We start from the raw sequence: 23,132 nt of genomic DNA, 5'->3' as shown, positions 1-23,132 counted from the left end.
AGGAACTTCTCCAGATGTACAGAATGATGTAATAGAAATGATAGCTTTGGCAGTTAATGAGAAAAAAATCTGAAATTCAGAACTGCAATTTCATTTCGATTCAGGCTGATGAAACATTAGACACGTCATGCAAGAGTCAAATGATTAGAATACTTAGGTACTGTATTGCAGCCGGCCGAAGTGGCCGTGCGGTTAAAGGCGCTGCAGTCTGGAACCGCAAGACCGCTACGGTCGCAGGTTCGAATCCTGCCTCGGGCGTGGATGTTTGTGATGTCCTTAGGTTAGTTAGGTTTAACTAGTTCTAAGTTCTAGGGGACTAATGACCTCAGCAGTTGAGTCCCATAGTGCTCAGAGCCATTTTTTTTACTGTATTGCAGACAAAATTGAGGAAAGATTCGTTGGATTTTACGATGTTTCTGGAGGTAAAACTGTTGAAGGTTTGTCAAACAGTATTCATGCAGTATTGAAAGAATGGAATGTGGAAGGAAAACTGGTTAGTCAAACAGATGATGGCGCTTCAGTAATGGAGGGCAGAGAAAGAGGACTACAACAATTGGTGAAGCAGTTCTGTCTCCATGCGCTGTTTATTCATTGTTACGCACACTACCTGAATTTGGTACTGTTACATGCCTCCAGAATCATATGACAAGTACGCATCTTTGTAAGTGATAATACTAAATTCCATTCGTTTTTCAGCAAATCATCAAAACGAACTGTATTGCTAACTGAGAAAGGATTTAAACTGCCATATGCGAGCAACACTCGCTGAAACTTTCGTTCCAGGGCAGTTTCAACAATATCTAGTCATTTCTCAGAGTTATATGGTGCTTTTAATTATATAATTGATGATACAGACTGTCAATGGGACCCAGAATCTTTGATCTGTGCTGTCGGCATAAAACGACGAATGGATGATCCTACGTTTGTCTACTTGCTTTGCTTCTACCGAGGGTGCTTTCTTTATGTCGATCATCTCTTTAATGTTCTTCAGTCAAACTCTGTCAGTATAATTGTTTGCCACGACGAAATAAGAAATATTTTGAGAAACTTACAATTGACAACGGAAACATTCGTTGATGAATGCATTAAATGCAGCTTGTGTTTGAATGGCAACTTATCATCCTGTGACAGTCAAAAGACACATCTCAGGGCATTAACGTACGAGATAAAGGATTTGCAAACTGTTCAGATGGAAAGAAGATTTAAAGACTATCCCAAATTCAGTTTGTTGAACTTCTGAACGAAAAGTGTTTCTCAAACTATCAAAAAGAATTCCCAAAGTTGAAACTGCTTCAGTTATTAGAATAGTATCCTTTTTACGAACAAGAAAAACTTTAGAATGAACTGTGTAACATATACGCTGATGAGAAAAAACACTTATCTCCAAGAATCCTCTTAAGTACATTGTCAACAATGATTTAGACTCTGTTTATGAAGAAACAACGAAGTTCCTGCGTTTGGTTTTGACCCTACCCGCAGTTATAGCAAGCATAGAACGAAGCATGAGTACTCTTAAACGAGTGAAGAATTATTTAAGGAACTCAATGTCCAACGCCCGTCTGTCGCGTTTGAGCACGTTAGCAATAGAAAAGACTACTTGCAGAGCTATCCAGTAATCAGATCTTTGTAGACCGAGTTATAGACTTATTCGTGGAAAGAAAGGACAGGCGCATTGCACTTGTATACAAGAAAATATAAGTGCTTCTTCTCTTGCTGCTCGAGTTCTACAAATTTGTCATCCTTTCTTGAACAAATTAGTTATTATTATTAATATTATTATTATTATTATTATTAGTGGCGATGGTAGTGGTAGTGGTGGTAGTAGTAGTAGTAGTAGTAGTAGTAGTTGTTGTTGTTGTTTTATTTGATGCATTTTGTTTCATTTGTTTAAATTATTGTTTATTGTACTATTTTGTATACCTATAATAACTGTAGAGTCTCCCCAACCTTTACAACCACGCTACGCCACTGCACCAGAGCTACGGAGCACAGGAATGGCGTATCTATGAGCGCCCTATGGAAACGTATCAGGTAGTTGAGTTGGTAGACGTACGAAAGGTCCCGAATCTGAGCCCGATTTATTGATATTTTTTTAACAATTTACGCATGAAATTGTTATATGGAAGATAATTATTTTGGCATTTAAAAGACGTTTTGGAATTTGTAGTATTGTTCTTTAGGCAGTCTGCTCTCGCTTCATTAACTGAATGCAGCAAACCTATAGCGTACACTTCTACAGAGACCATATCTATATATACAATTATTCTCTATAGTTTTGCTACATTAAAAATAATGTCGAGTTGATTTATTTGTCACCACAGATTACAAAATAATGCACGTATTACAAAACTTTCAGTAGTGCAGAACATACATATAAACTGTGTCTTAGCCAGAATATAATTACAATATTAACATTCAGTCATTCATGTATCACTCATTTTGTCTCTACCAATAATCATAATCTCCTCATGGCACGTAAAGGCCAACTCAGCTACCAGATACATTGATGTTTTTTGCTCACAGATACGGTTTTTCTATGGTACAGTTCTGGTGTTTCTTTTAACTACTGTTTAAGCACCATCTACTCCACGACAGCACACAGCACGAACTAAATCGGTGTTTTGGCTGATACTCAATCGACACACAACGTTTGGTACTGATCTGTCTGACATCGGGAGGTTTGGGTGTAAGACAAGCATTCTGGTTGATCATTAAGTAGGATTAAAATGAATCTCCGCCGATTCCTCGGCGTAGTAACATTTCGGTGTCCGGACAGTTGCCACGCCGGACATTTGCCACGCTTTTACCTGCTTCGAAAGGTTGGGTCCCTTGTCTCTCCCTCCTCCTCCTCCTCCTCCTCCTCCTCCTCACCCACCCGCCCAGTTTGCTTTCGAAGTTCCCATCAGTATGGAAGTTATTACAACGAACAAGGGCAGGCCTCCTGCTCATTACAAAGGTAACGCGTATCTTAAACAGAGGGAATCTAAAGAAGGTGTTGTTACGTGGATGTGCTTACGCCGAAAATCGGATAATTGCAAGGGAAAGCTGCTTTCGATGAACGGAGAAGTGTTGAATGTATTAGAACATCTCTGTGGACCACCTCACGATCCGGCTCTGAAAGTGAGAAAGAAAGTGGAAAGGGCGAAGAGAAGATCTCGAGAAGAAACTACCCAGTTATCGGAGATATACGCGGATCAAATAGGAAATCTACATAATAAAGTTTATGACTTTGTTGCAGTGATGCCTAATTCAGAATCTATGAAGAGAACCATGCGTCGTCGACGGAGTCAAGAGCGGGGGAACCAACAACCAACAAGAGCCTAAGAACTCATGAAATTGATCTTCATGAAGATCTATTAAAAATGGGAGATGGCAGTAGTTTTATTCTGGAAGACGATAGATTAGAGGTGAGGATAATGATTTTTAGTGGAAGCAAAGGAAAATAAAGTTTAAAAACATTTTCCCATTTTTTAATGGATGGAACATTTAAGAGATGCATTAAGCAGTTTGCACACATCTACACCATACAAGTAGACTTAGGAGGCCCGATTAAAGAAACAAACATTCTTCCTACTGTATTTGCACTGCTCCCTAATAAGAAGAAAGACACATATGTTCGTCTGTTTCGTCTGATAAAACAGGCAGTCTCTGAGTGGTGTCCTAAACAAGTAAAGGTGGACTTTGAGGCAGCTGCAATATCGGCCATTCGTTAAGTTTTTCCCACAACTGAAATAAATTGATCATCATTCCACATGCAGAAGAGTTTATGGAGAAGAATTAGAGTTCTCGGTCTAACTGAGGAGTACCGCCAGAACGAGGATTTAAGACTTCACGTCAGCGTGTGTGCAGCGCTGGCAGTTGTAAAACCGGAGGACGTAAGCAATGGATGGATTGAGATTCATGCAGAAGCTCCTGATAACGGAAGACTACTTTTTGGATAACTGGCTGGAGAATGAGGATATCGCAAGAGAGATGTGGGTCTGTTACGGAAAAAAACACCGAACGACGAATGCTGTTGAAGGGTGGCACAAAAAAATGAATAGTGTTATTGGAAACCCTCATCCTAGAATCAACTATTTGGTGGAGTGCTTGAAAAAGGAAGCAGACCTCACAAACTGCATGTACATGAAACTGAAAATGAATCTTGAAGGTAAGAAGAGGAAGAAAAGTACTTGAAGCTAGACGACAGGATAGAGAGAATCATAAAGAATTATGAAGAGACTGGCAACATTAGGCCTTGCTTGAAAGCCATTGCCAATATTCAGAAACTGGACTAAAATACGTTAAAAATAAGGTATTAAAAGCTATGAAGACCACTGAGTCGTCTCTAATGACTGAGATAAAATTATTAAAACAATGAAGCAGCATTATTAGAGCTAATATTAAGTTGTAATTGTAAATAGAGTGTACATTAGTTCATCGTGTTTAGGCTGATTTTACACACGCAAGAATGGTAAATGTTCATTTATCATTTTGTCGGTCCAAAGCCTGTGCAAAGTGTGATGCGAATCAGCCTTTAATGTAAAAATTAAAAAGTGTTTCAAGCCTCACAAAAGTATCCCTATTGTTGTCTCGTTAAGGTGACTTTTTTCTACCTTCCAATATTATGGCCATACTATTAAATAATTGTGAGCTCTAAAATTATTTTCTGAAGCTTCAGAATCGCAACTATCCCCTAAAATATCATGGTTTGTTAAACTGATAGTATACGCTTTTGTAAAAGAAAATGGCAACTGAACCTTTGAATTGCACCTAAAGTTGACATCCCAAAACTGATCTGATCCTAAGGTTGACAATTTTGACACCTCAAATATTTTTATTTAAGTTTAAGTGCAAACATTTATAGTGGATGTAAATCTACTTACGTACATTTAGATATAGTCCTTTAAAAATTAAAATTTCTTACTAAACTGTCGATTATCTTTAAACAGGTCAGTAAAAGTAAGGATCTTACTACTGAAAATTAATTGTTACTAAAGAACATCAGAAACAAATGTATTAGACCTACATTTCTTATACATTAAAGACTTTTTGAAAAGATATTTCATCATTTCCTCTGTCACTGACAGTGTGATTTCAGTTGCTTTGCAGGGATATCAACTTCGAAGTTATGTTTGCAGCTGTTCTCATTTCGTATTCTGGAATGTTTACTTCGTCTTCTTTGGTGAAGGAATTTCAGAAAATGCATTTACTAACTCCACTTTAGTGGAGAATCATTAGTAACATTACCGTCGCTGTCGCGCAGTAAAGGTACTTCCGCTGGTTTACTTAAAATGGGACCAGTATCTCGTTGGACTTTCCGCCACATTTCTAGAGCGAGTTTCGTTGTGGAAACGATTAAATGTATCTCGCATTGAAATCCGCACCAAATTTCGAGCCTCAGTAAAACTGCACCAATCTTGGAAATTTTGCGTTCGTCTAAATTACACGTGCCTTTTGCGGTGCTCCTGAAACAGCTTTCTGTCTTGTTCTGTCTACCACGGGGGATCAGTTCCGTCTCTTATTAATTTATTTGGTATGAATATCCCGAGTGCTGCTGATACTATTTCTTTGAACTTAAGCCACATATGGTCTTCACTTACATAGTTTGGAAGCATTGGAGACTGTCTCTTAGAAAGACGTCTACCGAATTTTTACTTGCTTTCATAAATATACATATTCCGCGTTTAGTTTTGGTGAATTTCTTTGTTACGGCATTGAGCCTCGGTACGGCTGCGTGTTCAATAATCCATGAATCCATCGTGATGTTCAGGATTATTTATGGCTAAGAGGTGAAATGCGTTTTCGTAACCATTTGGAATTTGAATGGCCTCATCAACTAATTGTCAAAAATAATTTTAAAAAAATAGTTTAGAACAGTTATGGAAGTTGTTTTCTGTTTACAATAGGGTATGAAAATGTATTTTTGTCAACATGCGGAAGGTAGATTAAAGTCACTGCCAACTATAATTGTATGAGTTGGGTACCTATTTGTGATGAGACTCAAGTTTTCTTTGAACTGTTCAGCAACTGTTTCATCTGAGACAGGGGGTCGGTAAAAGGAGGCAGTTATTAATTTGTCGGTTGTCGAATATAACCTCTGCCCATACTAAGTCACAGGAAGTATCTGCTTCAAAGTCGATTGTGTCCTTACATTATTTTTCCTTATGTTGTCCTTGTTGTTTCTCATGTTGTGCAGATAATTACGGCTTTTCCCTCCAGAACCTAACATACTTTCTCTGTGACGCTGTAAATACCAGAGCTAAACAATGTAGAAGAACAACGTACGTTACAAGCGTAGCATTCTGTATTACTTCATTTCCTTATTTCTAACATTTTAAAATTGTAAGTCGAATTTAGATGACATGTCAATCATAGATGTTCTTATCTCTATTTAGTGAACGTGTTTTCAGTCATGTTTTGAACATTGTCCCGCTACACTTTATTAACTAATGTTTTTAGAGAATAAATTAATATGGAGCATGTCGTTCTTCTTTTGAAACATTCACATACCCATTTATTCTTTCCTTATTGAGTTTTGGGTATGCAGTTGTAGTAATTAAAGTAGGCACAAATGCAGTGATCTAATAGAAATGATTAGCGTACATTCGCATTCTCTTTACATCGTTCCTTTCTTGTTGCTCCAATGGCGATGGACTTATTCTATCACAATCAGTAAGCGTGTAAGGAAGCTACCGTACAGACAGAGGGATCTATATTTATACTTGGCAGAGCTAATTACATGCTGACATAATCGTCGGTAAGCTTACGTTTCCCAGAGTTAAAAATACTTCGATTGCGGAAAAGAAGGTCTGTATTTCGACAAGATGTCGAAGAAGAAGGTCCCTTACGTACTGGCTGTATAGAGTATGATGTGGAGACGGCGGTTTGAAAGCGGACAGAAGTAGTACGAAGAAGGGCGTCCCTTACCTGAGGGATCGCTACTCAAGCTACCTGGCGAAGGGGCAAGTGTGGCAAATGTCCGGCGTGTCAAATGTCCGGCGTGGCAAATGTCCGGCATTCAACATTTCGTGTCTCCGTCTGTCGGCTGCGCCGGGCTGGCGGGACGCAGCCAGCGGTCGCGGCCCGTTAGCGGCGTGGCGAGCTGTCGCCATCGCTCAGGCGGCAACTGCCGGCACTAATGCGCGATGACCGGCCTCGTGGGGGTGGAGGGGTAACGGCCGGCGGCATCCGGCCGCCACGGGCCAACAGCCGGTGTATCTGGGATTGTAAAACAGTTAAGATCCTTAGACGCCAGGAAGGCGTCAGGCCCAAACGGTATCCACGTAAGATTATATGTTGACTATGCTACAAATACAGCACCATTCTTATCCGTCATTTGTCAGGGATCGTTGGAACAGCGGAAAGTTCCACGGGGCTGAAAGAAGGCCCAGGTCATAGAAGTCTATAAAAATGGTAGAAAATCAGATGCACATAATTACTGGCCAATTTCACTGACACCGATTTGTTGTAGAATCATGGAGCGTATTTTGTGTTCAGCCATAATGACCTGTAGGCTCTGAGAAGCTAATCTGCAGAAACCAGCACGGTTTCAGGAAACAGCTGTCATGTGAGACTCAGCTGGCCCTCATTGTGCGCTCTATACAACAGGCTCTAGATACCGGCTCCCAGGTTGATGGCCGGCCAAAGTGGCCGAGCGGTTCTAGGCGCTGCAGTCTGGAACCGCGAGACCGCTACGGTCGCAGGTTCGAATCCTGCCTCGGGCATGGATGTGTGTGATGTCCTTAGGTTAGTTAGGTTTAACTAGTTCTAAGTTCTAGGGGACTAATGACCTCAGAAGTTGAGTCCCATAGTGCTCAGAGCCATTTGAACCCAGGTTGATGCCATATTTTCCGACTTTCGAAAGGCGTTCGACTCAGTTCCGAACTGTCGCTTTCTCAAAAAACGGCGCGCTTACGGTCTACCTGATGACATATGCGGTTCGATAGAAAGTCTTCTAACAGACAGAGAGCAGTATGTCGTCCTGAATGGGGTGACTTCAACAGAAACAAGCGTAACTTCAGGCGTGCACCCTGGCCAGCGTAATAACTCCGCTGCTTTTTACGATTTACATACACGATCTAGTTGATGGTATTGACAGCCGCAAAAGACTGTTTGCCGGTGGTGCTGTAGTCTACAGGAAAGTAGTACCACACAAAAGTTGCGAACAAATCAATGAGGATTTGCAGAAAATAAATGTGTGTTGTAATAGCTGGCAGTTACCTTTCAATATTAGGAAATGTAACCTACTGCGTATAACAAGGCGAAAATCCCCATTAATGTACGAGTACAAAATAAACACTCAACCTTTGCAGGCGGTAACATCCGTCAAGTATATGGGTGTGACTGTTAGAAATGATCTCAAATGGAATGATCAGATTACACAAGTAACGGGCGAAGCGTAGATTGAGGTTTATTAATAAAATCCTGAAGCGATGGAGTCCTTCCACAAAGGAAATTACTTGTTCGTCCATCCTCCCCCCTATAAACCATGGACCTTGCCGTTGATGGGGAGGCTTGCGTGCCTCAACGATACAGATGTCCGTACCGTAGGTGCAACCACAACGGAGCGGTATCTGTTGAGAGGCCAGACAAAGGTGTGGTTCCTGAAGAGGGGCAGCAGGCTTTTCAGTAGTTGCAGGGGCAACAGTCTGGATGATTGACTGATCTGGCCTCGTAACAATGACCAAAACGGCCTTGCTGTTCTGGTACTGCGAATGGCTGAAAGCAAAGGGAAACGACAGCCGTAATTTTTCCCGAGGGCATGCAGCTTTACTGTATGGTTAAATAATGATGGCGTCCTCTTGGGTAAAATATTCCGGAGGTAAAATAGTCCCCCATAAGGTAGGTTAGAAAATTTAAAAAGGGAAATGGATAAGTTAAAGTTAGATATAGCAGAAATTAGTGAAGTTCGCTGGCAGGAGGAACAAGACTTCTGGTCAGGTGAATACAGTTATATAAATACAAAATCAAATAGGGGTAATGCAGGAGTCGGTTTAATAACGAATAAAAAAATAGGAGTGCGAGGAAGCTACTACACACAGCATAGTGAACGCCTTATTGTGGCCAAGATAGACACGAATCCCACGCCTACTACAGTAGTACGAGTTTATATGACAACTAGCATTGCAGATGATTAACAAATTGATGAAATGTATGATGAGATAAAAGAAATTATTCAGGTAGTGAAGGGAGACTAAAATTTAATAGTCATAAGTGACTGCAATTCGAGAGTAGGAAAAGGGAGAGAAGGAAACATAGTACGTGAATATGGATTGGGGGTAAGAAATGAAAGAGAAAGCCGACTGGTAGAATTTTGCACAGAGCATAACTTAATCATAGCTAACACTTGGTTCAAGAATCATAAAAGAAGGTTCTGTACATGGAAGAATCCCGGAGATACTAAAAGGTATCAGATAGATTAAATAATGGTAAGACAGAGATTTAGGAACCAGGTTTTAATTTGTAAGCCATTTCCAGGTGCAGATGTGGACTCTGACCACAATATATTGGTTCTGAACTGTAGATTAAAACTGAAGAAACTGCAAAAAGTTGGGAATTTAAGGAGATGGGACCTGAAAAAACTTACTAAACCAGAGGTAGTACAGAGATTCAGTGAGAGCATAAGGGATCGATGGACAGGATTGGGGGAAAGAAATACAGTAGAAGAAGAATGGGTAGCTCTGAGGGATGAAGTAGTGAAGGCAGCAGAGGATCAAGTAGGTAAAAATATGATGGCTAGTAGAAATCCTTGGGTAACAGAAGAAATATTGAATTTAATTGATGAAAGGATAAAGTATAAAAATGCAGTAAATGAAGCAGGCAAAAAGCAATACAAACGTCTCAAAAATGAGATCGACAGGAAGTGCAAAATGGCTAAGCTGGGATGGCTAGAGGACAAATGTAAGGATGTAGAGGCTTATCTCACTAGGGGTAAGATAGATACTGCCTACAGGAAAATTAGAGAGACCTTTGGCGAGAAGAGAACCACTTGTATGAATATCAAGAGCTCAGATGGCAACCCAGTTCTAAGCAAAGAAGGGAAAGCAGAAAGGTGGAAGGAGTACATAGAGGGTCTATACAAGGGCGATATACTTCAGGACAATATTATGGAAACGGAAGTGAGTGTAGTTGAAGATGAAATGGGAGATACGATACTGCGTGAAGAGTTTGACAGAGCACTGAAAGACCTAAGTCGAAACAAGGCCCCGGGAGTAGACAACATTCCATTAGAACTACCGACGGCCGTGGGAGAGCCAGTCCTGACAAAACTCTACCATTTGGTGAGCAAGATGTATGAGACAGGCGAAATACCCTCAGACTTCAAGAAGAATATAATAATCCCAATCCCAAAGCAAGCAGGTGTTCGCAGATGTGAAAATTACCGAACTATCAGTTTAATAAGTCACAACTGCGAAATACTAAAACGAATTCTTTACACACGAATGGAAAAACTGGTAGAAGCCGACCTCGGGGAAGATCAGTTTGGATTCCGTAGAAATATTGGAAGGCGTGAGGCAATACTAACCTTACGTCTTATCTTACAAGGGGAGGCCGCCAATTGTGAAATTCAGATTCGATTCACACTGCGCATAATAAATACTCATGGCCAGAGGTGTAATATGGCAAAGCACCAAGATGCACTTCTCAGCCGTTGTCGAGAAAATCGACAGTTAAAAGAAACCGTTGCGGTGAAATACTCTCTACGATTGATAATTTTGTGTAGCGTCGCGGCGCAGCGGTAAGCGCTCGGGTTCGTAATCCGAAGGTCGCCGGATCGAATTATTTTTTTGTAATTCATATATATATATATATATATATATATATATATATATATATATATATATATATATATAGTATTAATGATTGCTTATGCGTGTTGGTGAAGGCGGATCGCTCTCCAATTGTACCGCCTCCATTTTTCCGTTTTTTTTTAACAGGGTGTACCAAAGCTCTCCCGTCCGCACTGATTTTCGACGATGTTATAAGTTGCGCTAGGGACCGCATCTACCTTCTTTCAAAGTTAGCAGGCAACTACGCTGTTATGCGGCGGCTCGTTTCGGCCCATTCAACATCTGTCCTTCAAGTGTAACGAGCCAGTAACGGAGTTTATATTTCATACCTGCCGCAGCAAATTTGTGTTCGTGGGGTCTCTATTGTAATTCGAACGTTTGACTTACGCTATACGTATTCGTTTCGGAATACCGTTTCTACGTCTTCCGTTAAGTATTCGTGGTTACCATTATGAAGACAATTAATAACATTTGTGAAATACAACTTTGCTTGCGGAAAACATAATGATGTTCGAAGTCGCCAGTTTTTCCACGACAAACGACTTTCAACAACTTATTATATGCATAATTGTTGCGACTGATTGTCGGGAATTTATATATATATATATATATATATATATATATATATATATATATATAAATTACAAAAAAAAGTACTAAAAAAAGGTTGCATGGCGCGAGATTTGATCCGGCGACCTTCGGATTACGAACCCGAGCGCTTACCGCTGCGCCACGACGCTACACAAAATTATCAATCGTAGAGAGTATTTCACCGCAACGGTTTCTTTTAACTGTCGATTTTCTCGACAACGGCTGAGAAGTGCATCTTGGTGCTTTGCCACATTTCACATCTGGCCATGAGCTTTTATTATGCGCAGTATGAATCTAATCTGAATTTCACAATTGGCGGCCTCCCCTTGTTAGACGAAAGATTAAGGAAAGGCAAACCTATGTTTCTAGCATTTGTAGACTTAGAGAAAGCTTTAGACAAGGTTGACTGAAATTTTCTCTTTCAAATTCTAAAGTGGCAAGGGTAAAATACAGGGAGCGAAAGGCTATTTACAATTTGTACAGAAACCAGATGGCAGTTATAAGAGTCGAGGAGCATGAAAGGGAAGCAGTGGTTGGGAAGGAAGTGAGACAGGGTTGTAGCCTATCCCCAATGCTATTCAATCTGTATATTGAGCAAGCAGTAAAGGAAACAAAAGAAAAATTCGGAGTAGGTATTAAAATCCATGGAGAAGAAATAAAAACTTTGAGGCTTGCTGATGACATTGTAATTGTATCAGAGACAGTTAAGGACTTGGAAGAGCAGTTGAACGGAATGGACAGTGTCTTGAAAGGAGGGTATAAGATGATAATCAACAAAAGCAGAATGAGGATAATGGAATGTAGTCGAATTAAGTCGGGTGATGCTGAGGGAATTAGATTAGGAAATGAGACACTTAACGGAGTAAAGGAGTTTTGCTATTTGGGGAGCAAAATAACTGATGATGGTCGAAGTAGAGAGGATATAAAATGTAGACTGTCAATGACAAGGAAAGCATTTCTGAAGAAGAGAAATTTGTTAACATCGAGTATTGATTTAAGTGTCAGGAAGTCGTTTCTGAAAGTATTTGTATGGAATGTAGCCATGTATGAAAGTGAAACATGGACGATAAATAGTTTAGACAAGAAGAGAATAGAAGCTTTCGAAATGTGGTGCTACAGAAGAATGCTGAAGATAAGTTGGGTAGATCACATTACTAATGATGAGGTATTGAATAGAATTGGGGAGAAGAGGAGCTTGTGGCGCAACTTGACTAGAAGAAGGGATCGGTTGGTAGGACATGTTCTGAGGCATCAAGGGATCACCAATCTAGTACTGGAAGGCAGCGCGGAGGGTAAAAATCATAGAGGGAGACCAAGAGATGAATACACTAAGCAGATTCAGAAGGATGTAGGTTGCAGAAAGTACTGGGAGATGAAGCTTGTACAGGATAGAGTAGCATGGAGAGCTGCATGAAAGACTAAAGACCACAACAACAACAACAACATGTAAAGAAGTAGCAATTTTTAATATGATTTTAATGGTAATCTTGAAAACTAACTTTTGGTACTCACAGGACTATTTACGCTTGCCAGATTTTGTAGTTATGTTCACAAGACGTAGTTGAGCGGTTCTGTGCATTCATTTTATGAGAATTATTAATAATTCGTTTTCAGTGTATGTTTCAAGTTCCAGCCTGAAATTATCTTTAATTATCGATACATGAACATAATAAGAAAATAAACAAATTTCATTTTCAAAATGGTTCAAATGGCTCTGAGCACTATGGGACTTCACTTCTGAGGACATCAGTCCCCTAGAACTTAGAAATACTTAAACCTAACTAATCTAACGACATCATACACATCCATGCCCAAGGCAGAATTCGAACCTGCGACCGTAGCGGTCGCGCGGTTCCAGACTGAAGTGCCGAGAACCGCTCGGCCACACCGGCCGGCAATTACATTTTCTATAATTTTAATGCACAGGAGTATAAAAACACTTCGATAGTACTTCGTGCAAAAATTTCATTCAGACTGGTTAATATTTATGATAAAAAATTTGGCGCAGAGCTTCGAAAGAGTAACTTACGGTTAAATGCTTTTTAAAATTTTATTTTTAGACTTATGAATGTTACTATACGACAAATACCTATTAAAATTCAGCGGCAACTCAACGTCGTCCCTTCCTGCTTCAATATAAAGGCATCATTTTTCTCGAGTTTTCGAAATAAAAATCTACTCACAGACTTCTTGAGGAGGTATAGTGGTAGGAAGATCTGATTGTAAGCCAGTGCCTTTTCCTTGGAGCTCGTTTATTGTACTGGATTTCAGTGTATTCCTTAAATTCATATTTACTCTGTCAACAGGTAAAGTAAGATTGATTACCAACGATTGATTGGCTTATGTTTCGTGGCATATGTGTCGTTTCAGTCATCCTAGAAATATTGCAGCTTCTTTTTCCCAATTTGATTTACGCCAAGTTCGGAGTAAAAAAGGTTGTGTCTGATGTTGATAGAAATAAAAAGTTATCTTCGGCATCTTTCGGTGTGCCACAGCCCCTTATGCATTTCAAACGGTTCTTAGGTCTAAGAGTAAACACTCCAAAGATGTGCAATAGCCATTAAATTTATTTTAAAAAAATGAAGCTTTATGCTGGAGTCTCCTCTTGAAACAAGGAGTAGTTGTTTTTTAATTAATGAAAATTACTATGATGTCAGGTTAGGAACTTCAAAGTGGTCAGACACATCAACATCAATGTATCAGTTTAGAATGCCTAGTCTACATATGTTTATTGTATGCTTGATACACTTAGTGTTCCGTAAATGCGCTTCAAAACTTTGAACACAACAACAAAAAAATCAGTTTACAACAGTGCAATAGATTCCAGGCTAAAGATTATGGAGACTTGGATGGAGAACAGCGAGAGAAGCCAATGTGGGGGAAAGAAAGACGCTTTTAAACGATACCACTTAAGAAAGTATTTTCCCAACATTTTCATTATGAAAACAGATTTTTATTTTCAGTGACAACACTCAACAATGAATATGCAGTTAGATCAAGTAACCATACTGCCTTTCAGTTTGCAAAACGTCTCGCAATTTCACTGATTTTCGGAGTCTGTTGACAGTGTGGAAACTCGGCTGGAGCTGGAACTTCTCTACCTGCAATGTGATGCCTGTGTGATTAGTTTCATAGCAAAATTAGTCTAATAGACTTCTGTTTCCTCAATGGAAATTTGCACGACTTTACATGTCTCAAGCTACGGTCATGCCGACGTTTAGACTTGCATGCACATGCTGCTTTTTTACCCTGTAAAGAGAACGAAATCCACACACAGAAGCTTGCGGGCAGGCTTTAACTTAGAAGCTTGTCTTCGAATTAGCGTCGCTCGAAAGTGGTACCGTACGTTAATCCTTTAGTCAAAAGCAAAATAAGCAATATTCATTAATATTCTGTGTTTTTATGTTTAACGTTTAAATAAAATGGTAACAAGATATAAATATGTCAATTTAAATTTCGTCCTAAAGCTGCAGTCATCACACTGCAACAGCATTAAGAAATGACAAGTTCCTTACTTAGCTGCCCCTCGTTCTTTGCATTATCAAAATATTTAGAGAGGTGTTGAATTTCATTTTCAGTTCTCATTATGTTGATTGTCCATCTCATTTCTCATTAATACAACAGTCTTAAAAATAAATTTGCCACGAAACGCGTTAGTGGCCACCCTGCTGTGGCGTAGCGCTCAACTGCTGCACTTCTTAGTGTGAGTGCGCCTGTGAAAAGCCGGCTATCCTGGCATGAGCCTCCCTTCAGACTGGTGGAGACAACGTGGGCAAGGGTCGAACCCAGAGGCTTGGCCAGAATAACTCACCCTGTCGCCCCTGCTGAGCGGTTCCACCACATGGCTTCATGTTTCATTTCCCTGTATGTTTTATATTTCCGTAAATAATACCAATGGCGCAAAAGAAAGGAATACAGAGGGAAAGCAGACTCAAGAAAACAAAAGCACAATGCAGGCAGCAGATGCTGCTGGAACTATCCGAGAGTGGAAAGGCAAGATTCAACATGTTCGCAAATACACTCCTGGAAATGGAAAAAAGAACACATTGACACCGGTGTGTCAGACCCACCGTACTTGCTCCGGACACTGCGAGAGGGCTGTACAAGCAATGATCACACGCACGGCACAGCGGACACACCAGGAACCGCGGTGTTGGCCGTCGAATGGCGCTAGCTGCGCAGCATTTGTTCACCGCCGCCGTCAGTGTCAGCCAGTTTGCCGTGGCATACGGAGTTCCATCGCAGTCTTTAACACTGGTAGCATGCCGCGACAGCGTGGACGTGAACCGTATGTGCAGTTGACGGACTTTGAGCGAGGGCGTATAGTGGGCATGCGGGAGGCCGGGTGGACGTACCGCCGAATTGCTCAACACGTGGGGCGTGAGGTCTCCACAGTACATCGATGTTGTCGCCAGTGGTCGGCGGAAGGTGCACGTGCCCGTCGACCTGGGACCGGACCGCAGCGACGCACGGATGCACGCCAAGACCGTAGGATCCTACGCAGTGCCGTAGGGGACCGCACCGCCACTTCCCAGCAAATTAGGGACACTGTTGCTCCTGGGGTATCGGCGAGGACCATTCGCAACCGTCTCCATGAAGCTGGGCTACGGTCCCGCACACCGTTAGGCCGTCTTCCGCTCACGCCCCAACATCGTGCAGCCCGCCTCCAGTGGTGTCGCGACAGGCGTGAATGGAGGGACGAATGGAGACGTGTCGTCTTCAGCGATGAGAGTTGCTTCTGCCTTGGTGCCAATGATGGTCGTATGCGTGTTTGGCGCCGTGCAGGTGAGCGCCACAATCAGGACTGCATACGACCGAGGCACACAGGGCCAACACCCGGCATCATGGTGTGGGGAGCGATCTCCTACACTAGCCGTACACCACTGGTGATCGTCGAGGGGACACTGAATAGTGCACGGTACATACAAACCGTCATCGAACCCATCGTTCTACCATTCCTAGACCGGCAAGGGAACTTGCTGTTCCAACAGGACAATGCACGTCCGCATGTATCCCGTGCCACCCAACGTGCTCTAGAAGGTGTAAGTCAACTACCCTGGCCAGCAAGATCTCCGGATCTGTCCCCCATTGAGCATGTTTGGGACTGGATGAAGCGTCGTCTCACGCGGTCTGCACGTCCAGCTGTACAAGCAATGATCACACGCACGGCACAGCGGACACACCAGGAACCGCGGTGTTGGCCGTCGAATGGCGCTAGCTGCGCAGCATTTGTTCACCGCCGCCGTCAGTGTCAGCCAGTTTGCCGTGACATACGGAGTTCCATCGCAGTCTTTAACACTGGTAGCATGCCGCGACAGCGTGGACGTGAACCGTATGTGCAGTTGACGGACTTTGAGCGAGGGCGTATAGTGGGCATGCGGGAGGCCGGGTGGACGTACCGCCGAATTGCTCAACACGTTGGGCGTGAGGTCTCCACAGTACATCGATGTTGTCGCCGCTGGTCCGCTGGTCCAACTGAGGCGCCAGGTGGAAATGGCATGGCAAGCCGTTCCACAGGACTACATCCAGCATCTCTACGATCGTCTCCATGGGAGAATAGCAGCCTGCATTGCTGCGAAAGGTGGATATACACTGTACTAGTGCCGACATTGTGCATGTTCTGTTGCCTGTGTCTATGTGCCTGTGGTTCTGTCAGTGTGATCATGTGATGTATCTGACCCCAGGAATGTGTCAATAAAGTTCCCCCTTCCTGGGACAATGAATTCACGGTGTTCTTATTTCAATTTCCAGGAGTGTAGTTCCCGAAATCGTGGCCGTTGCAAGCTGTACCTGTAAGCCGTAGACATAAACTGGCGAAAAGGCAAAGGGTGATCATCACTCTTGTCCGCAACGAAAAAATCTACAAAGTGACCGACCAAACATATGATCGTATTAGTGTTTGTCCTTGGGAAAGAAAAAAAAGCAGCAGCTGGCCGCAAAATGACGTCAGTGGAATATCCAGCTTCAGCAAGCCGATTGAGGAAAGCCAGTTGTTTCCTGAACCAGGGCCACTTTGCTAAGTGACTACAAGTAAACCGATGTGCAGCGTTTCTAGAATGCATACCTACGGCATTTATCTGTGTCACTAATCCCGATGCCATATCAAGTATGTGACGACCCTGTATCAGGAGGAGGTCGCTGCTACAGATAGAATCAGGAGGCTGATGTTGGTTCACATAATTTTCCAGGATATTCGCGATGATAACTGTTCTGCATGATTTAGGCAGGGAATCCCTTCCTAGCGTGTCCACCAGCCGCTGAAAAATGTCATCCCAAATAGCCCTCAACTAGAAAAAACTCTCGAATGTGTCTTGACCACCAAAGTCAACACGGGGTTCAGGACTCACTGGACGCACTTAAGTGAACAGCCGATTCGTAAAGGTGTACGGGGTGTTACAAAGAGGTACGGCCAAACTTTCAGGAAACATTCCTCACACACAAATAAAGAAAAGATGTTATGTGGACATGTGTCCGGAAACGCTTAATGTCCATGTTAGAGTTCATTTTAGTTTCGTTCTTCCACCTACGCTCAATGGAGCACGTTATCATGATTTCATACGGGATACTCTACCTGTGCTGCTAGAACATGTGCCTTTACAAGTACGACACAACATGTTGTTCATGCACGATGGAGCTCCTGCACATTTCAGTCGAAGTGTTTGTACGCTTCTCAACAACAGATTCGGTGACCGATGGATTGGTAGAGACGGACCAATTCCATGACCTCCACGCTCTCCTGACCTCAACCCTCTTGACTTTCATTTATGGGGGCATTTGAAAGCTCTTGTCTACGCAACCCCGGTACCAAATATAGAGACTCTTCGTGCTCGTATTTCGACGGCTCTGACAATACGTCATTCTCCAGGGCTGCATCAGCGCATCAGGGATTCCATGGGACGGAGGGTGGATGCATGTATCCTCGCTAACGGACGACATTTTGAACATTTCCTGTAACAAAGTGTTTGAAGTCACGCTTGTACGTTCTGTTGCTGTGTGTTTCCATTCCATGATTAATGTGATTTGAAGAGAAGTAATAAAGTGAGCTCTAACATGGAAAGTAAGCGTTTCCGGATACATGTCCACGTAACATATTTTCTTTCTTTGTGTGTGAGGAATGTTTCCTGAAAGTTTGGCCGTACCTTTTTGTAACACCCTGTATAACTCCTGCGTGATGAACAAAACGGCGCGCCGAACATATAACACAGACGACTTCCTCTGTCAGAAAGGCACAATCTGTCGAAAGGATCATTACAATCTCGTATAGCAACCTCAAGATATGACGTTTCCATAAAGAGCGACGAGACAACTGCTTCAGTTTCTTAGTCATCATATAGGGATTCGGAAGAAGTTGTACGATGTAATAGGCTTTGCGCAATACATATGTATCCACAAATGGCACTCTCTGGAGAAGGGTAAGAGATCGTCGTTCAAGTTCCAGTAGTGCTCCCTGGATCTCATCAGTAACCGATTTCCAATTGAGAGTGTTCATTTGGAGCGGACAGCAATCAATAACAACTTTTAGTGACGTACGACCATCCACAACAGCGGCCCACGTCATTAGTGGGCCATCAAAACCACGTCAAGTAAGAAGTTTACTTTTGCCCTCGTTAAGTCGCGCTTCCGAATACGGCAATGATCGTCGACGATCGCCTTCAGAAGAGGCATTTCTTCACATCGGCGGAGTAAAGATCATCAGCGTACACGCGATCAGCGAGGGTCCTTCCAGAAAGCGTCCAGCCTGGTACGTGGACGCATCCTTTCAAAGCAGCGGCTGCAGACATGAGACAAGCCAAGACATCGAGAGCGGGCACTTCCCGATGAATGGGAATTAACTTCAGTTGCTCATTCACAAGTACCGATGCTACAATGCCTGTGAACATGTTAGATAACCTTCTACGAGTCTCAACAGTAAACCTGATAATCTCCAAAATCCGAAGCCAAAAGTCATGTTTTATACGATCGAAAGAATTCTTAAAATCCAAAAAGGTAAAGGCACAATAAACAGAAATAGCGGCAGCAGCCGAAACCACATCACGGTATTCGCCAACAAGCGTAACAATAGGCCAACCAGGGAGACAGCTGACAACAGCTGCCAGCATGGCAGACATACTGCCCTCGTCACTGTCTTACAATCAGAATCCAGTAACGTGAGACCACGAAAAGTATCAACAGTATTACGACGAGCATGTTTAGGTGTGATCACAATTATCCCCACCCTGAACGGAGGAAGCGCAACTGTCCGCCTCAACGTCCCGTTCAACAGAGACGAAAATTTGACGCCCAAGAGGGGCCGAAAACGCACATAAATTTCCTTGGGAAGCCCATCCCTACCTGGCGATTTGCAAGAAGGAGAAGTAACAATAAGATCGTGTACGTCATCCGGGTGAACGGCGTGAGTCACGTACCTAAGGTCCAATAGCCGGATAGAAGGGAAAGTCGTTAGGTGCATCCACGTCCTAAGGATCCAGATAAAACTGATTTAAGGCGTGAAGTAAGTCACCCTTCAGGGTCAGCTGACTTCGTCAGTCGCTGTAAGAGCTTGATGTCGACTCAAATGTTGTAACGAAGCCGTCTCCTCTATCACTAGTGTCGTGGCTTTGATCGCACCCCCAACCCTTCCATATGAAGTCGCTTCAACAGCAACAAGTTTGCTTTAATAAACCGTAAATCTGCAACATGCTGAGGGGTTCAGGGGCGCAGTGGGGTTGGGGTACGATCCGCACACGCCGCGCGGGCTTAGCCGACAGGTCTAGGGCACTGCAGTCATGGACTGTGCGGCTGGTCCCGGCGGAGGTTCGAGTCCTCCATCGGGCATGGGTGTGCGTGTTTGTCCTTAGGATAGTTTAGGTTAAGTAGTGTGTAGGCTTAGTCCCATAAGATTTCACACACGTTTTAACATTTGAACGATCCGCACTGTCACACAAGTCGCGCGGATGTGCGAATAAAAAAATTCATGAGTTCTTCCAAAATCCCTCTCCCTAGCAGCACAATAAGCAATCAGAATTTGACGGAACTTGAATTTATACACGGCAGTCTACCAGAGTGGCAGAGTACCTCCTAGCTAACGGAAGACTACGTTCCCACGCACTGTGTATCACAGTGAGCAAGTGAGCGACATTAAACGTACAGGGGGAACTGAATAGTTTCACCAGCCTCCAATCAAGTTGGAGAGTGGCGGACAAAACACAGTGATCAGAAAATCTAGGAGAGATAACGTCGACTGCAAGAATGCGATCGCGCATCCACCCGGCCAAATCGGTCAATCCTGCTTGTAGAACTCGCAATAAAATGTTTAAATTCAACCAACGCCGCCTGTTTACACTCCAAAACATTTTGAACTGCATCGAGCACGTCACCTCGCTTACATTTCGACAATAATTAAAATGGGGAGACGTATCAACAGGACGCAGAAGACAATTATAATTATCACCGAACAGCGGACCCAGACTTCCCTCTCTAGAAACGCGAACGTTTACCTGTGTGACCAGAACCAGACGAAGCATATAAGACGACCTAAGTGAGGTCAGAAAGTGTGCAGCCTATACCTCTGTCAGTTTCATGAACATCTACTTCAGCAACTCTCAAAGGAATGAGGCAGTTCCCGTCGAAAATTCGGCGCCACTTTAAAAACAGCGCGAAATCCAGGAGAGGGAAACTGGCAAATAAAACCTCTTGCAGGAACACTGTACCTGCACAAGAGTTTGACGCAGGCGACGCTAGGCGCAGTTCTGATACCACTCTGTTAACATTTACTGTGACAAATGTATACACCCGTGACCTGGGCCATCAATCAAAGGAAAAAACACAGTCCAACACGGAGGCCAACAACTACTCCAAGAGTGGGTGAGGGGGTGGGGGTGGGGGGAGGTGCTCTCTGAGGCGCCCTGCCGCAGCAGGAATACCACATACCCCCTCCCCGATCTCCACCTCGCCAATGATAAGTGATATCACACAACTGCTAGGAGTGACAGACGAATAAGACAAGACTCAGGGGAAGGTGGGACAGGGGAACTCACAACTAATTCATCAGCACCCTGAGTGCGGCGCCAATTATTATGAATGGTAAGAAAATGAAGCACTTACAGCCGTCATTACGATGTTACTTATTGTGTAGCTACTAGTTTTGGCGCTTCAATGCACCATCTTCACGCCAATCTACGTTTCTGGAAACCGTCGGTCCAGGAATCAACGCAGAAGACGACTGAAATGTGCCATCGCCCCGTCATGTTGGAACCACATGCGTTGTCTTGTAGGGAGCAGGACCTCTTCCAGCAATTCTGGCGAGAAAATTGTAATAGTGCCTGCCATTTAATGGCCTAGGTAGCAGATACTGCCCAATTAAACAGTCCCGAACAACACTGAACCACACATTAATGAAGAACCGCACTTGATGAGAGCTAGTAACTGTGGCATGTGGGTTATCCTCATTCCAAACATGCGAACTGTGCATGTTGAAGACTCCATCGTGCCCGAACGTTGTTTCATCGGTAAACAACACAGAGGATGGAAATGTAGGATGCATTTCACACTGTTCCAGGTACCACTGCGAAAACAGTGGTCTGGGTGGATAATCAACTGGTTCCAGGTTGTGGACACGCTGTAAGTGAAATGGACGTAACAACTGCTCTCGAAGGACTGTTCTACATTCGTCTTATTTGTTCCCATGTTACGTGCAATTGCACGAGTGATGATTGAAGGATTCCGCTCCACATGCTGCAAGACACTTTCCTCAAATTGCAGCATTCTTACCCTGTCCAGGTAATCTGCTAAATGACCCGGTCTCACGCAGACGTTGGTACACACCAGCAAAGGTCGTATGATGCGGGATACGGCGATTAGGATATTGTTGTTGATAAACTTGCTGTGCAGCTCGTCCGTTGTGGTGCGCTACGTAGTACGCAACTACCATATCAGTGTACTCACTCCAGGTGTATCGCTCCATTAGTAAACAGAGACAATGCGCTACTACACTGGTGGACAGCAGTTGCCTACAATTAAAAAGCGTAATACGCCCTCTTAACAACTGAAAATCATAATACGGACTCTAACAACTGAAGAGCACAATACGGCCTCCTCCGGTTTAAATAATCCTCATAGGAAAAAAATGACATTAGAAAAAAAAATGTTTCGTCCCCTACAACCCCCAGGGTTTGTCGGTTTAAATACTTTTCACCCTGTATACGATGCATCAGTGACGAATACAGCCAGCTTACGCATACTATCTGTAGCTGTGATATCGTCTCTCCAACCATCAGCTGGCAGCTACAAAATAAATAACATCGTAAGGACGGCTATGGGTGTTCCATTTTCTTACAATAGTGCATGCCCGTGGTCCCCCAGTCCTCCCGTCAAAACTATTATGAATCGCTCACGCCGCCATCCGAGCAGTAGCAGGAACGGAGTCAGGATTTGTTTGCAACGGCGGAAAGTCACCCGCAGTGATAGTGGGAACTGTCGGATGATCGCCAGAAACGAGGGGTGGTGTAGCCCCAAGTTCGTTACTAGGGGGTATAAGGTCAGCAACCGTTAACTTACGGCGCTGTTCCACGGAAGAACGTAACACACAAACTCTCCGCCGACAATTGATTCGAAGATCATTGCACAGATCACAGATACCCATCTGTCCGCTGTACGTAACACGAATACGATAGCCACAAACTTGCACATAAAGTGGAATGTTCTTCTTAATTTACACTTCCGCCGAATGTATGCCGCTATAACATTGTACCTTGTGTTGACTTGATCAACATTCGCAGCGAATGCCTCTCT

The sequence above is a fragment of the Schistocerca nitens genome, chromosome 4 (genome assembly GCF_023898315.1).
Source record: "Schistocerca nitens isolate TAMUIC-IGC-003100 chromosome 4, iqSchNite1.1, whole genome shotgun sequence".
NCBI lineage: Eukaryota > Metazoa > Arthropoda > Insecta > Orthoptera > Acrididae > Schistocerca > Schistocerca nitens.
Note: the sequence above shows the minus strand (reverse complement) of the source record.